Raw genomic sequence first — 15,069 nt, 5'->3', positions numbered from 1 at the left:
CAGGCACATGGTACAAAATTCAGGCAGTACACAACACCCAGCCAAAGAGGCTCCTATGTTGCCAGTTGCTTGGGGGTGGGTGACATTTGTGGCAACATTTGAATCATGAGAAACAGTAGCCGTTTAAAGATGGGGGAGAAGAGGAATCCAGGCAGAGGGAAGGGCAAGTGCAAAGGCCCTGAGGCAGGATCCGCATGCCTAGAGGGAGGCAGAGAGGAGAGCCCAGGTGATCAGGGCCCACACAGGGCTGGTGGGGAGGAGATGTGTCACTCTGTGCGGCATGGGTATAATTCTCGAGTTGGGGGTAGGGTAGAGGTGAGGTCTTCTGATTTGTTCTTTATAAAAAAAACACTGTGGGGAATGGATTTAGGGGTCCGAGTGGGGCAGGGAGAGCAGCGAGGTGGCGACTGCAGAGTTGGGGATGGTGAAGACCAGGCCAGGGTGGCCAAGTGGGGTTGTGAGAAGGGGCGGGTTTGGGTGGCTTGGGGGGCAGGGCAGAGACCAGCAAGGGTCTCCGGCCCGTGCTCTCACGACTGTTGCCACTGTTGGTAGCTCCGTCTTTGTGATTATTGGACGAACGTTACACCCTGTAACCTGGCACAGAGTGGGCACTTGGACATGTTTGCTGAAGGGATGACGAAAGATGAAAAGGCCCTTTGTAAATGGAGACACGCCCTTGGAGAAATGGCTGCGGTGACTCCTGCGTGCTCCCTCCGTCCTCAAGTGCCGCCACTCCCGGGCCACCCATCCCCGTGGGTGAACCACCCCCGAAGCCATCCTGCCTTGTGGAGCCTGCTTCTGAGAGGCAGCATTTTAGAACCTTAAGCTTCCCATGAAAGCCTGATATGTAAAATGTGTACAAAGTTATTTTTATAACTTCAAACACCTGAGAACTTGGGTAAACCAGACGAACGAAACAGACATGATTCTCAGCACGGGTATACAAAGCAATCATTGAGAAAAACAAAGGCGTCTTATTAAACACCTTAATTTCAAGACAGGGCACACGTGACGATTGCTTTATTTGCGTTTATCCATCAAAGAGCCAGCAGACGCCTCCTGCAGGGAAGCCGGCCTCCCAAATCCAACTATTCCAGCATTTGGTTTCCTTCATATCAAAACGCAATCCTGCTCCATCCAGACAAGTATTTCCAAATGGTAACAATCTGTGTGCATGTGTGCTTTGAAATTTTTATGTCATTTAAAAAATACACGTTTTGGGGCGCCCGGGTGGCTCAGTCGGTTGAGCGTCCGACTTCGGCTCAGGTCGTGATCTCACGGTTCGTGAGTTCAAGCCCTGCGTCGGGCTCTGGGCTGACGGCTCAGAGCCTGGAGCCTGCTTCCAATTCTGTGTCTCCCTCTCTCTCTGCCCCTCCCCCATTCATGCTCTGTCTCTCTCTGTCTCAAAAAAAAAAAAAAAAAAACAACATTAAAAAAATAAAAAATACACGTTTTTAAAATGCACAAAGCCCACGTTAGCTCAATAATCATCACAAAGAGAGCACCGTCACCACCTTGTCACTGGCGCCCAGATGAAGGACTGGAACCCGGCCAGCCCCCTAGAAGCCCCGCTTGTGCTTTCGGCTGCTCACTACCCTTGACAAGAGTAACCACACTCCTGACTCCTAACAGCCTCCATGAATTTGCTCTGTTGTTGAACTTTATAGAAATTGGAATGTACAGGAGTGCCTGGGTGGCTCAGGCGGTTAAGCGTCCGACTTCAGCTCAGGTCATGATCCCGCGGTTCATGAGTTCGAGCCCCGCATCGGGCTCCGTGCTGACAGCTCAGAGCCTGGAGCCTGCTTTGGATTCTTTCTCTTCCTCTCTCCCTGCCCCTCCCCCCCCCAAAAAATAAATAAACATTAAACATTTTTTTAATGTTTATTTATTTTTGCTGCTTCGGATTCTTTCTCTTCCTCTCTCCCTGCCCCTCCCCCCCCCAAATAAATAAACATTAAACATTTTTTTAATGTTTATTTATTTTTGAGAGAGAGAGAGAGCATGTGAGCAGGGGAGGGACAGAGAGAGAGGGAGACACAGAATCCGAAGCAGGCTCCAGGCTCTGAGCTGTCAGCGCGGAGCCCGACGTGGGGCTCGAACTCACAAGCTGAGAGATCATGACCTGAGCCAAAGTCGGACGCTTAACCGACTGAGCCACCCAGGTGCCCCAACATTACACATTTTTTAATTAAAAAAAAAAAAAGGAATTGGAATGTACAGGGGGTGTTCGTTTGTGTCTGAATTATGTTTGAGATTCATCCATATTTTTTATGGCTAGGGCTCATTCATTCTCATTGCTGTATTCTGTCCCATTGTATGAGTATGCCATAATTTCAAATAGTGACTTTTTTTTAACAGCACATGGGGCATAGTGGGCAGGGAACTGGGTTTGACCCATAGATAAGTTTTGTTTCATGCACCTAGTGCTTTTGTTTTGTTTTCACTAAATTTGTTGCTGTGAACGGTGGATGTCCGGCTTCTTTTGGAAGGTCTGCCGTTACTGGGCCCTCAGTTTCACGTGCCCAGAGTTGAGGGATGGCTGCTCCCAGTCACTGTGTGCATTCCATTCCCATTTTGCCACAGTCCCCACCACCCCCTGTTGCACTACACCCAGGCCCGCCTCACTCACCAACATAGCCCAGCTGGTCCTGTAAATATTCGAGTCTTCCACTCCAGCTGTAATCCAGCAGAGGTGGCTCATTATTGTGAGGTCCACACAATGAGTGGATCTGGCAGCCCAGGTTAGAATATAAGTTGTCTCCACTGGGTCGAACTTTGGAATTCACATCTGAGTGCTCAAAAAATTTATTGCCATTATTACCATTTCAAAAAAAATGTTTTAAATGTATATTTCCATCCTCCTCCTCCTCGTTACTACTATTGCCATTATCTCATCTCAAAAGCTCTTTTAAAATATAGTCATATGTGTAATAGAGGTCATGGTTAAATATGGGTACTCTGGGCCCAGACAACCTGGAATCAAATCATGGCTCTATTACTCAGGAGCTGTGTGACCTCAGGCAATTACAGAACCTCTCTGTGCCACTGGACAAAGAGGGATGCTAATAATATTTCTCTCACTGGGTTCTTATGAAGAGTAGATGAGATAATTCTTATAAGGTCATTAGGAAAGCACCGAGCACATAATAAGTATTCAATATAAGTTAGTTACTTATCATTTTAATTTTTTAAGTTTATTTATTTTGAGAGAGAGAGAGACAGAGAGAGTGAGCAGGGGAGGGGCAGAGAGAGAAGGGGAGAGAATTCCAAGCAGATTCCACACTGCCAGCGTGGAGCCCGATGAAAGGCTTGAGCTCACGAACTGTGAGATCATGACCTGAGCTGACACTAAGAGTTGGACGCTCAACCAACTAAGCCACCCAGGCGCCCCTATAGATTTGATTTTGAAAATAGTATTAGGGTCACATGTCGTGGAACCCCTAAAGCATCCCTTATGATACAATTTCTGCAAAGCACCAATCTTACCTGTATTTTGCCCATCTTATAGATGCCCAGAGGTACAAAGGAGCCCCCTCTTAGTGGCGCTCCTCCCCAGCCCCCACCTTGAAGCCTCTCCTCCATCACTTCCTCCAGATAGCTGATAGATACTGGGTTTTGTGTGTGTGTGTGCTCATCAGGCACTAAGTAACACACTGAGTGCTTTCCATTAATTTTATTCTGGCAGTCATCTTAGGAGGTGGGTTCTATTGTGATACCCACTTAAGAGATGAGATACTTTCTTGCCTTCCGGCTTTCTATCCTGCCCGCCCACCCATGTCTCCGGGCCTATCATTCATTCATTATTCATTCATTCTGTATATGTTTGCCTAACTGTGGTTTCCTTGGAACTTCTGTTACAGAGAAAACCACCCAGGTTCCCTGGGTCCTGTTTAGTCATTGAGTCTAGTCCCTTGTCTTCTGTAGCCTGTTTTAAGACATTGTTGAAGGATTATTTGATTCAATCAGCAAATGTCTCTTACCGCTGGGGCTATGTGGCGAATGACACAGAGACCCTTCCCTCAAGGACTCGAGTCTGGTGAGGGACCCAGCTGACCAGGTTCTCTCCCCACGGTACAGGAGGTAGCTTGAAGACAAAGCCTGGGTCTCTTCATCTCTTTGCCATTAAGAGCAAGCCAACACCGGGCATGTAAATGAGTAGATCACAGTGTAGGGAGGGCAGCGGGTGTCCAGACCCCCCAGCCATGAACTCTTAGGCTCCAAGCAGGGAGCAGTTGGCATCTCAAAGGTGTAAATCAGGGTTTCTCAACTTCGCACCATTAATTGGAGCTAAACAATTCTCTGCTGTGGGGGCCGTCCTGTGCACTGTAGGATGTTCAGCACCATCCCTGATCTCCACCCACTAGATGCCAAGAATGCTACCAAAAGTGTCTCCAGACATTGCCAACTGTCCCCTTAGGGGCAACGTTATTACAGGTAGAGAAGCACCGGCTTTACTGAAGCAAATTTAATGAAGGACGTATTTACAGAGGCGTGAACAGGCTGAGGGAAACTTTAAGGAATATGGAGGCACCCAGGGACTAGAAACAGTGGGGAGCTGTTATCACACCAAGGCTTGAAGGAACAAGAGAGGGAACAGTGTTAGCACTCCCAGAGACGGCTGGAACCGTAGAAGCCAGACCAAGACAAGAGTGGGGACCTTGGAGAAATGCAGTCCCTGTTAAGATTAAGGCAAAACAGGGGCGAGATGGGGAGCGTAAACACCCCCACTTCTTTCTCCTCCTGCCCTTTAATCTAATACTGACTCCTCCCTTTGATGGGATCCAGGGACCCAGTGGGAAGCCAGGAGGCATGGGTGCCTGTTGGGACACAGAGCAGGGCAGATGAGGACATGTGGAGGTGATGCGCAAATGGAAAATAACCATCGCGGGGACATGGCAACAGGCCCCAGACACTGGGCAACTGAAATCAGTCTTGTTACTGGCATAGGAGTTCTCCAGGTGGAGCAACCCGGGAAAGGGTATTTCAGACAGAGGGAACAGCATGTACAAAGGCATGGAGTTACAAAAGAGCCTGGCTCGCTTAATTGTTTATTTAATTATGATTGTTTGTTTGATTGATTGACTCTGATCTACGAGCACCAGATGAAAATAAAACATTCAAAATGGTACAAAAGGGCATAAAATGAAAAGTAGGTCTTCCTCCCCCCCACCCCCTGACCCCACCTACCCAGCTCACCTCCCCAGAGGCCACCTTTCTCTGAGGTCTCTTATCACCTTCTAGAATCAGTAATGCAAATGCTAGCTGGTAAATGTATATGACACGTGTCACTTAAATTTCTAACTTGACTTAATTTCACTGATGTTTGTGGAACCCCTACTGTGGGTAAAGAAATGGACGGAGAGTTCTGGTTTTGGAGTCTAAGCTCAACCCTTCACTAAACCTTGTGTGGTTTCCCATTTCCTCCTCCAGGCAAGGAGTGAGTCTCCAAGAGTCCGGCCAGCAACGTGGGGTTTGCCTACAGTTGTGTTGTTCAGCTGTGTTTTATGGATTAAACTGAATTGAAGTTGAACCACTGGCCAGAAACACATTGTAAGACGGGAGCACACGTAAGCCTTGGGTGTGGTTCCAGAGACTACATATTGTTGTTTTGGGGAGACAAATGAGGATTCTGTCTCCAAAGGCCTGCTCTTGTTTGAGTCAACAGAACAGTCAGGAAGAAGGGAACACTATAGTATGGCCTCGAGGGTAGGCTGGGTTGGGAGCAAGTTAGAGAGTACTTGGCCTGGCTCAGACCGGCCCAGGGAAGACCAGGTCCTTCTTGGCTACCCCTGGCTGGTATCTGCAGCCCTTGGGGGAGTTTAGAACCAGGAGGGGGAGCTTGGAGGGCCAGCAAGCTACAGATATGGGGAGTCCCACAGCCCACCGGCACACCTGTCAGTGCCTGGAAGCAAATAACCAAATCCAGGAACCAGCCGCCCAGCCAGAAGCAGGGAAGCAGGAGCAGCTAGGAACAAATGAAAACAAAGCTCTTCCTTGCCTCTTTTCTTCAGTTCTGATCTCTATTGTGCTCTCAAGACCCAGTTCTTTCCTGACAATGCCTATATGTTAAGCGCTTGGGGCAAACATACCTACCAGGGACCAAACGCCTACTTCATGCAGGTGCTGACCACACACCAGCTCTCACTCCCCTGGCTGCTCTTCGAGGAAGGTGTGGATGATCCCCTGCTTTGCAAACAGGGGAAACAGGCTCTGAAAGGAGGGATGCAGGGCAGTGTGAGGTCAGGGATTGTAAATGTATAGTGATATCAACAGGCAATTTGTGACAAAGAATTATGAAGTGTTGAGCACAAGATCTAAGAATCAGAGAGTCATCAAGTCCAGGAGTTCCACACTCACAGGTTACCACTATAATCCACACCCCCCCGTCCTTTCAACACTGCAGATAAAACATCTCTCTCTGGCCCTCTCCCATCTGGTTTAGGCCTCTTCTTCTCTCACCTGGGGTCTCGGTCCAGCCTTCTCTCTGGTCTCTCCTCTTTCCAAACTTGCACGCAGCAGCTGAGCCACCTTTCCAAACTGTAAGCACACTATGCCACTCTTCCCTTTAAAACCCTTCACTAGCTTCCCTTTGCCCTCAGGATAAAGTTCAAACTTCTTGACATGGTTTACTAGGTCCTCTGTCACCCGGCCATAGTCTCTTGCGACTCTGCTCCTCTCCAGCACCCCTCCACCAACTCTATACCGACCTCATCTTACCAGATATGCCACTCTCTCTCCCTTTTCCTAACCCCTGGACCTTTTCACTTGCTGTTCCCTCCACTTGGACCACAGCGTGCACCAGTGCCCCCTTCTCTGGTTGGGATTTTCCCTCTCTCTTCCCGTCTCCTCTGGGAAGCCACTTCTGCTCACGCCCCTCTCAAAGATGCTGAGTTGTGCCTCCTTCTCCACTTCCAGCCCCTCCCCACCCCGGTTCCTGTGCCTACCCACACGGGGGCTCACTATGTACCACATATGCGCATGTGCTTACCTGTGTCCCCATCAGCCACATGAGATACAGGAAGGCAGAAACAGGGGTCATCTTTTCTCTCCTGAACCTGTAGCTCCTGGGAGTGTGCCTGCAGAGAAGAGTTGCTGAACAAAGATATGTATAGTTAAATAAATCATAATATGTTAGAATCACAGAATCCCAAAATTTGAGAATCACGGATTTGGTGAGGCAAAAACCTGAAATCTCAGAATCACGTAATCATCAACTTAGAGAGCGTTAGAAACATGAACCGAGACTCCCTGAAGAAAGATCGCAAGGCTGGAAGAATCCTTGTACAGGCAACTCGTCCAAGGACTGTTAGTGGATTAGGAAAGCCCTACTTGTGCTCTTCTGTATATTAAATTTCTATTTTTCCATATGTGTATATACTATTACATTGATGTCTTTCACATGTTGATTTTTATAATGTGTCCCTCTATCATATGTATTAAGCACCCTACTTATTTATTAGCCAATATTTATTGTGTATACAATGTACAGGTACTGTGCTGGCAATTGTATTTTATCTATGGCTGCGTAACAAATTATCCTGATTTAAACCAATAACAATTTATTATGTCACAGTTTTTATGTGGTAGGACTTCAGGAGTGGCTAGCTGGGTAGTTTGGCTTAGGGTCTTTCATGAGGTTGCAGTCAGAAGGTCCATCAAGGCCATGGTCACCCGAAAGCTTCACTGTGGCTGGAAGATCCACTGCCAAGAGGGCTCATCCACATTGTTAGCAGTTGACAGGGGGGCCTCAGCTCCTCCCCATGTGGACCCGCTTGAGTGTCCTTACAACATGGTTGCTGGCTTTCTCAGAGCAAGTGATCCAAGATGGCAAAATGGAAGTCACAATGCTTTTCTTAACCTGGCTTGAAAATCACACTCCTTCACTTCCACAGTATCCTAGTGATTACACAGGGTAGCCCTATTCAATTTGGGAGAAGACCTCACAATATGTGAATACCAGGAAGCAGGGCTCATTGGAGGCCATCTTGGAGGCTGGTTACCATGGTGGTGTAGTGACAAAGTCCATGCTCTTAGAGTTAACAGTCTAGGGGGAAGGGTAGAAGAAGACAATAAGTCAATATACAAATAAATAGATACTTTCATATAGTTGTAAGCATGAAGGAAATCACACAAGACAATAAATTAAAGTAGGGGTCAGCAAACAATGGTCATTGGCCAAATCTAGCCTGCTGCCTGCTTTTGTAAATAAAGTTTTATTGGAACACAGTCACTCCCATTCACTTATGTATTGTTTATGGCTGCTTTCACACTATAACGGATTTAAGCAGTTGCAACAGAGACCATATAGCCTTCAGAGTCTTCTATATTTAGCTAAGTTGGTCGGGGAAGGCCTCTTCAAAAGGTGACATTTGAACAGAGACTCGAATCATTAGAAGGGAGCAGCCAGGGGAAGAGCTGGGGAAAGAGTGAGTGTTCTAAAAAAAAAGGAACGTCAGGGTAAAGCCTGTGAAATGAGAACAGGTTTGGTGTGTTGAGGAGCAGGGAGGAGGCGAAGGGGGCTGGAGTCAAGTGACTGAGGGGCAGAGTGGTAGGAGATGACTTTGGAGGGGTGGTCAGGAGCCACGTTATACAGGGCCTGAGGGCCCCAGTAAAGGGTTTGAATTTTGTTCTAGGGATGGTGGGAAGCCACTGGAGGGTCTTAAGGGGGAGAGGTCGGATCTGGTAGGGATGGAAGAGGTGCCTGGTGTATTTTGGCTCCCTCCTCTGAGCAAGACAGTGCTTCTGCCGCCCCTCTACGCACAGCTATCCCAGAACTTGTTGGTATTAACGAGACCTAGGTAAAGACATTTTACGTTATTTTGCTATGTGTTCAGAACTCGGAAATCCTTCTTGTCATAATTGTCCTTTCTTTTGACCCACTTTGAGAGCCTTGCTCTCCCATCTCTGCCTGACTTTTCTGGATCTAGGAAATCTGTGAGGCTGGTAAGAATACTGGATTTTGAGCCCTGGATTCCAGACTCTTTCCTGACATTGACCTGTGTGTGACCTTGAGAGAGTCAGGCAACCTCTCTGGGCCTTCGTTTCCTCATCTGTAAAATGAGGCAAGAGTCCAGTCTTCTTGGAGCAAGACCAGGTGATTAAAAGTGGGGTTGTGTTGGGCACATACACCACAGTCCTAGAGAGAGCTCGAAGGTTGGGGTCACGGGCTTGGTCAGGCTGGGGTTGCTGAGACAGACTTGGGTATCAGGAAGAGCACATAGTCTGTTGTCAAAGAGAATCCTGGCTCCGCCACTTATTTGCCCTGTGCTCTGTGTCCTTGTTTTTCCCATCTGTGAAATGGGTAGAATCTAACCTAAGATGCTTCTGTTGTAAAAGACACTGGCATTCGGCTTACCACTAAGAAGGAAAACACACTGACCATTAAATTGTGACATAACGCTTTCTTATGACTTAGGATTTTTTTAATTTTATAACGAATAAAGAGCTCAGAGACTTACTTCGATTGTTTTACAAATCACATGTCACCCTTGTGCATAAATACAAAGGAAGATATAAATGAGATACATGAGTTAGAGAACTCCTAAAGCTTCCTCACAGTCAGCATCCAGCTCATCTAGATAACTTTGCCCCTTGGAATCTTCCTTGTCCATAGGTTTTCACACAGTGTTACCCTCCATACCATGAAAAGCTTGTATCACACATTTCTTGAAAGAATGTCCCACTGCAGACTCTAGGATCTTCTTCGAACTGCTTGCTCCTATTCTGCGAGCTGGAGGCTGGTGCTTTCTTGCCCTTATCAGAAGGTGCCAACGGAAGGTTTTCGGGAAACGACCAGGACTCAGCTCCCTTCCTCAAAGATCCTCAAATTGTTTGTGATGAAATATACAGGGTGTGTAGCTGTCCAGCCAGGCCACTGGAAGTAACGACCAGAACCAACCAGGTCATGAGTGCCACCGGCCTCACCAACAGTGATTGCAGGATGCCATTGACTTGCAGACACATCCTAATTTCAGGGGGAAAAGGTGCTTCCTAGAAATATATCACAATAACTGCAACCTCCCGGGGTTTATGCGGGGATAAAACATGGTAAGCGTGTGACAAGTCTTGACCACAGGCCTCATGTGCCCGGCTCGGTAGTGGCTGTCCCTAGGCATTGCTCAACTGTCCCAGGGCATCGCCCTCACAGGGCTGTGCAGGTTTATGGCAACAATCACTGCCCCTGCCAGACATGATCTCAAGCCATAAAGGCTTTTACAGTTTCACTCTCCCCCTGAGATAAGCCCGGGAGCCCTTCCCAAGGCCGGGGAGCAATTTCAGAGCCACGGGGGGAGGGGCTGGGCGTTGCACAAGTCGGGAAATGGAACAAGTTTTATGGCCCCGACTTCTCTAAAAAATACCGTGTTCTCATATCCTCAGCCTGAACCTGGTGGTCATGCCTCCAGCACCTGGAGCACAGTGATATTTATTTGTTCATTCATTCATTCAACAAACAGGGAACTGATTGCAGGGGTACCCCAGTATGGATCTCATTTTGCCACTATTACATGCTCTGTATGGACCCAGGGCAAGTCACTTCCTCTCGTCTGTACAACAAGGACAGTCGATTTAAGCTGCCTCCCGGCCTCAATGAGGTGGTTCCACCAGACGATGAACTTGTCAGCGCACTTAGCACGCAGTAGGCCTGCAACCAACATTGCGTGAATCCCTCTCCCTCACCATGGATGGTGGAGTGGTCCAGAGGGAAATCCTCCCCTGCATCGCTGCTGGCTACACTCCCTCTTCAAATGAGTTCCAACAACAAGGGATTGTTTTTCTTCCATTTTTTATATAAGGTATAATTTCCATATTCTAAAACTGAACTCTCTCTCACGTATCGTTCGGCAAGTTTTGCCCAGTTGTGCAGCCATGTAACTGCCACCAGAGTCAAGAAATAGAACTTTTCATTACCCGATCCCCTCCCTCTATGCCCCGTCCTATTCATTCAACCCTCCATCCCAGCCCTTACGCCTAGCAACCACAGTACCTGACTCTAGAATTTTGTCTTTTCCAGAATATCATATAGATGGGATTCTATTGTGTGTAGACTTTGGGGCCTGACTTCTTACACTCAGAATGATGCATTTGAGATCCAGTTTGCTCGTATCACCCGTTTGCTCCTTTTTCTTACTGAGCAATATTCCCACTTGGCTTTTAAATTACATCTATGCTTACGACTTGGACTTCTCGCCAGCCCAACTTTGTCCTGAACTCTAGGTTTTTATATCCAATGATTCCTTGGATGTGTCATTGGCATCTCAAACAAAACATCTCCAACAGAACTCTGTTTTCTAACCCAGATCTACAGCCTCCCAAATCTATAGTTCCCTAAATCTATAGCTCCCTAAATCTATAGTTCTCCAAATCTACAGCCCCCCAATTCTAGAGGTCCTTAAATCTGCAGTCCCAAATATATAGTTCCCCCAATTCTATAGCTCCCCCAAATCGATAGCCCCAAATCTACACCTTCCTAAATCTACAGTTCCCCCAAATCTACAGTCTCCCAAATGTATAGCCTCCCAAATCTATAGCTGTCCTCAATTCTGCCGCTCCCCAAAATTATAGTTCCCAAAAACCTATAGCTCCCCAACTCGACAGCTCCCCAAATCTGCAACCCCCCAGTCTTCCTCATTTCAATGATCAGGACCACCAGTACCACAGCTACGTATCTTATTTTCTTCACACATCCCACCCGTTAGCAAGCTCTTGGTGGTGCCACTTCCCCGAATTCCAATCTGGCCACGTCTCCCCACCACCGCCTGTATTCATCCTCAGTCCCGCATGACACATTATTCCAGACTTAGTGGCTTGAAACAGCACTCGTTTATTATCTCACTGTCCAGTCATAAGTCTGGGCACGACATATGGCACAGTTCTCTGCCCAAGGTCTCACACAGCCCAAGTCAAGATTGCGTTCCCACCTGGGCTGAGCTGCGTTCCTACCTGAAGGCTGTGGGGTAGGATCCCCTTCCAGGCTCATTCAGGTTGTTGCCTGAATTCAGTTCTTCGTGGTTGTAGGATTGAGGTCACCGTTTCCCCGCTGGCTGACAGCTGGGGGTTACTCTCTACTTCTAGAGTGTGCCTGCATTCCTTGCTGTGGGGCCCCCTCCATCTTCAAAGCCGGCGTGGAGAATTTCCCCCACCTCAAATCCCTCTCACGCCTCTCGTTTCATTTTCCAGAAAGAGCGCAGCTCCTTTTAAGGGCTCAGCAGTTTAGGGCAGGCCCACCAAGGATAGTCTCCCTATCACAAAGCCAGCTGGTTTGGGACCTCCATCACATCTGCAAAATCCCTTCACAGCAGTGCCCAGATTAGTGTCTGATTGAATAATTGAGACATAGTGTGTATAGACCAGGGGGCAAGGGGCTTGAGGTCACCTTAGACTCCTCCCTACACCTTGTGTAGTCCAGGCTGCGTCCTCTTTCCCCCGGACCATGGCACACAGCCCCTCTGGGCTTTTCTGCTTCCGCTCTTGTTCCATATTGTCTGTTTTTTTACACAGCAGAGAGTGGCCTTTTGAGAACACAGTCAGGATGCCTGGGTGGCTCAGTCTGTTAAGCGTCCGACACTTGATTTCGGCTCAGGTCATGACCTTGTTGTCTGTGAGATCGAGCCCTGGGTTGGGCTCAGTGCTGACAGCGTGGAGCCTGCTTGGGATTCTCTCTCTCTCCCTCTCTCTATGCCCCTCCCTGCTCATTCTCTCTCTCTCTCTCTCTCTCAAAATAAATAAATAAATACGCTTAAAAAGAAAAAAGAACACAGTCGTATTGCATCACCTTCCTATTAAAAAACTTCTAAGAGGGGCGCCTGGGTGGCTCAGTCGGTTAAGCGTCCGACTTCAGCTCAGGTCACGATCTCGCGGTCCGTGAGTTTGAGCCCCACGTCGGGCTCTGGGCTGATGGCCCAGAGCCTGGAGCCTGCTTCCGGTTCTGTGTCTCCCTCTCTCTCTGCCCCTCCCCCGTTCATGCTCTGTCTCTCTCTGTCTCAAAAATAAATAAACATTAAAAAAAAATTAAAAAAAAAAAAAAAAACAAACTTCTAAGAGCTTCCCATTTTGATAAAATCCAAAATCTTTCTCGTGGCCTAGCAGGCCCCACCTGGTCCTGCCCCCCGCCTCTCAGATGTCATCTCCTGCTCCTCTCCAGCCACCCTGACCTTTTTGTTCATCCTCCAGTATGCTCTGCTTCTTCCCACCCGGACTTTTATCCCTGCCGTAGCTACCCACCCTTACCCCCCACCCCTCCCAAGCTCTGCGTCCTACAGACAGTCCTCCAGACCTCGGTGCAGATTCACCTCTCAGGGAGGCCTTCCCTCACCCCCCCAGTCTGATGTTATCTCATTCCCAGTCCTTTCAAATTACCGTTTTGTTATTTTTATTTTATACTGATACTTTCACATTACCTGGTTTTACTTTTTTAAAAATTTTATTTCAGAGAGAGAGAGAGAGAGAGCACTAGCAGGGGAGAGGGGCATAAGGAGAGAGAATCTTAAGCAGGTTCCACGCTCCACATGGAGCCCAACACGGGGCTCGTTTCCACAACCCTGGGATCACGACCTAAGCTGAAGAGTTGGACACCCAAATGACTGAGCCACCCAGACACCCCTACCTTGTTTTACTTTGAAAGGACTTAGCTGTCTTTTCACAGTCTGACATGTGACTATTTGAAATCACCTTCGTTTATTTATTCGCTCCAACGCCGTCTGCTGCTCCCCCTAGAAAGCTAACCCCACGGAGTCGGGGACTGTGTCCTCTCACCTGTGCACAGCACATAGTAGGCACCCACGAAATGTGTGTTGAGTGAGTGAAGGAGTGGACATGCAGTTTTTGGATTGGTTCCCTCCCCTCCATCTCTGCTGCCACCATCTGTCACCTGGTCCCACCTATGAGTGTTTTCACAGGTCTCCTCGCCTACAGTCTTCCAGTCCATGAAGCTACCAGAATGATCCTTTAAAAATACAGATCTGGGGCACCTGGGTGGCTCAGTCGGTTGAGCGTCCAACTTCGGCTCAGGTCACGATCTCACAGTCTGTGAGTTCGAGCCCCGTGTCGGGCTCTGTGCTGACAGCTCAGAGCCTGGAGCCTGCTTCCGATTCTGTGTCTCCCTCTCTCTCTGCTCCTCCCCCGCTCATGCTCTGTCTCTGTCTCTGTCAAAAATAAAAATAAACATTAAAAAAAATTAAAAATACAGATCTGGGGGCACCTGGGTGGCTCAGTGAGTTAAGCGTCTGACTTCGGCTCAGGTCATGATCTCACAGCTGGTGGGCTCGAGCCCCGCATTGGGCTCTCTGCTGTCAGCGCAGAGCCAGCTTCGCTTCAGATCCTCTGTCCCTCTCTCTCTGCCCCTCCCCCACTCTCTCAAAAATAAACAATTTAAAAAAGTACAGATCTGGCCACAGCCTTGCCCTGAGCCACAATCTCCAGTGGCTTCCCATTTCCGCAGAAGAAATTCCAGTTGCCCAGGGTTTGAGGTCGCCACCACCTGGCACGGATGAGCCACATAGCATCACACAGTGGCATGCTGAGTGATTTTAGGGTTATAATGACAACATTAAGTGACACTGTCCCCAAAGCCTGTGTCTTTACAGGTCTTACTTCCTTCTGAAACCTTTTTGGAGAAAGTCTCCATTGGACAGCACATGACTTCAACATCTCCCTAAATACTCGTCCGTTTCCTGTTCGAAGGAAAAACGAGCAGAGCTTCCCCTGGGTAATCCTCTCCTGTTGCACTTTAGGACAATTGCTTTCTTTTCACTCTTCCTTTGCAGCCACCTCCTACTTATGGCAAGTGGTTCTGGTTTCTCACTTGTGTCAGTGATCTGGGTAAAGAGAATGTTTACCAATTGATTTAAATACAAATATTCAGCGAGGGAATGTACGGGGTACTCGGGTACAGGGAAGCTCAAGGTGGCACGTGCAGTGACTGGGGGTTAGGAAACGGGTCCCTGTCCTTCTTCCCACCCACGGGTGCACTTCCTGCTGTTTGCCCCAACTTATTGTTCTGCTCTCTCTTCTCGATCTCGAATGCACTTCTGTCTTTTCTCCACCTTCCTAGCCCCTGAATCTCTCTCCTAC

General features: G+C 48.2%; 1 protein-coding gene across 7 annotated transcripts in view; it reads right to left on the bottom strand.

Moving 5' to 3' along the window:
• TTPAL (alpha tocopherol transfer protein like) overlaps positions 1-6,557 on the bottom strand; it is a 36,151-nt gene extending 29,594 nt beyond the window's left edge. For 2 of the 7 annotated variants that reach the window (XM_060618633.3, XM_060618657.3), the window contains exons 1-2: positions 6,460-6,554; positions 2,630-2,788 (exon numbers count right to left, since the gene is read on the bottom strand). The gene's annotated coding sequence lies outside the window, so the exon portion shown is untranslated. Of the gene's footprint in view, positions 1-2,629; positions 2,796-6,459 lie in introns of those variants that run through there. The other 5 variants (XM_060618676.3, XM_060618680.3, XM_060618626.3 and 2 more) reach the window with 4 other exon arrangements.
• Between the last annotated feature and the right edge of the window lie 8,512 nt (positions 6,558-15,069).

Source organism: Panthera onca, chromosome A3 (genome assembly GCF_046562875.1).
Source record: "Panthera onca isolate mPanOnc1 chromosome A3, mPanOnc1 haplotype 2, whole genome shotgun sequence".
Classification (NCBI taxonomy): Eukaryota; Metazoa; Chordata; class Mammalia; order Carnivora; family Felidae; genus Panthera; species Panthera onca.
This window is presented reverse-complemented; position numbering and strand designations above follow the sequence as displayed.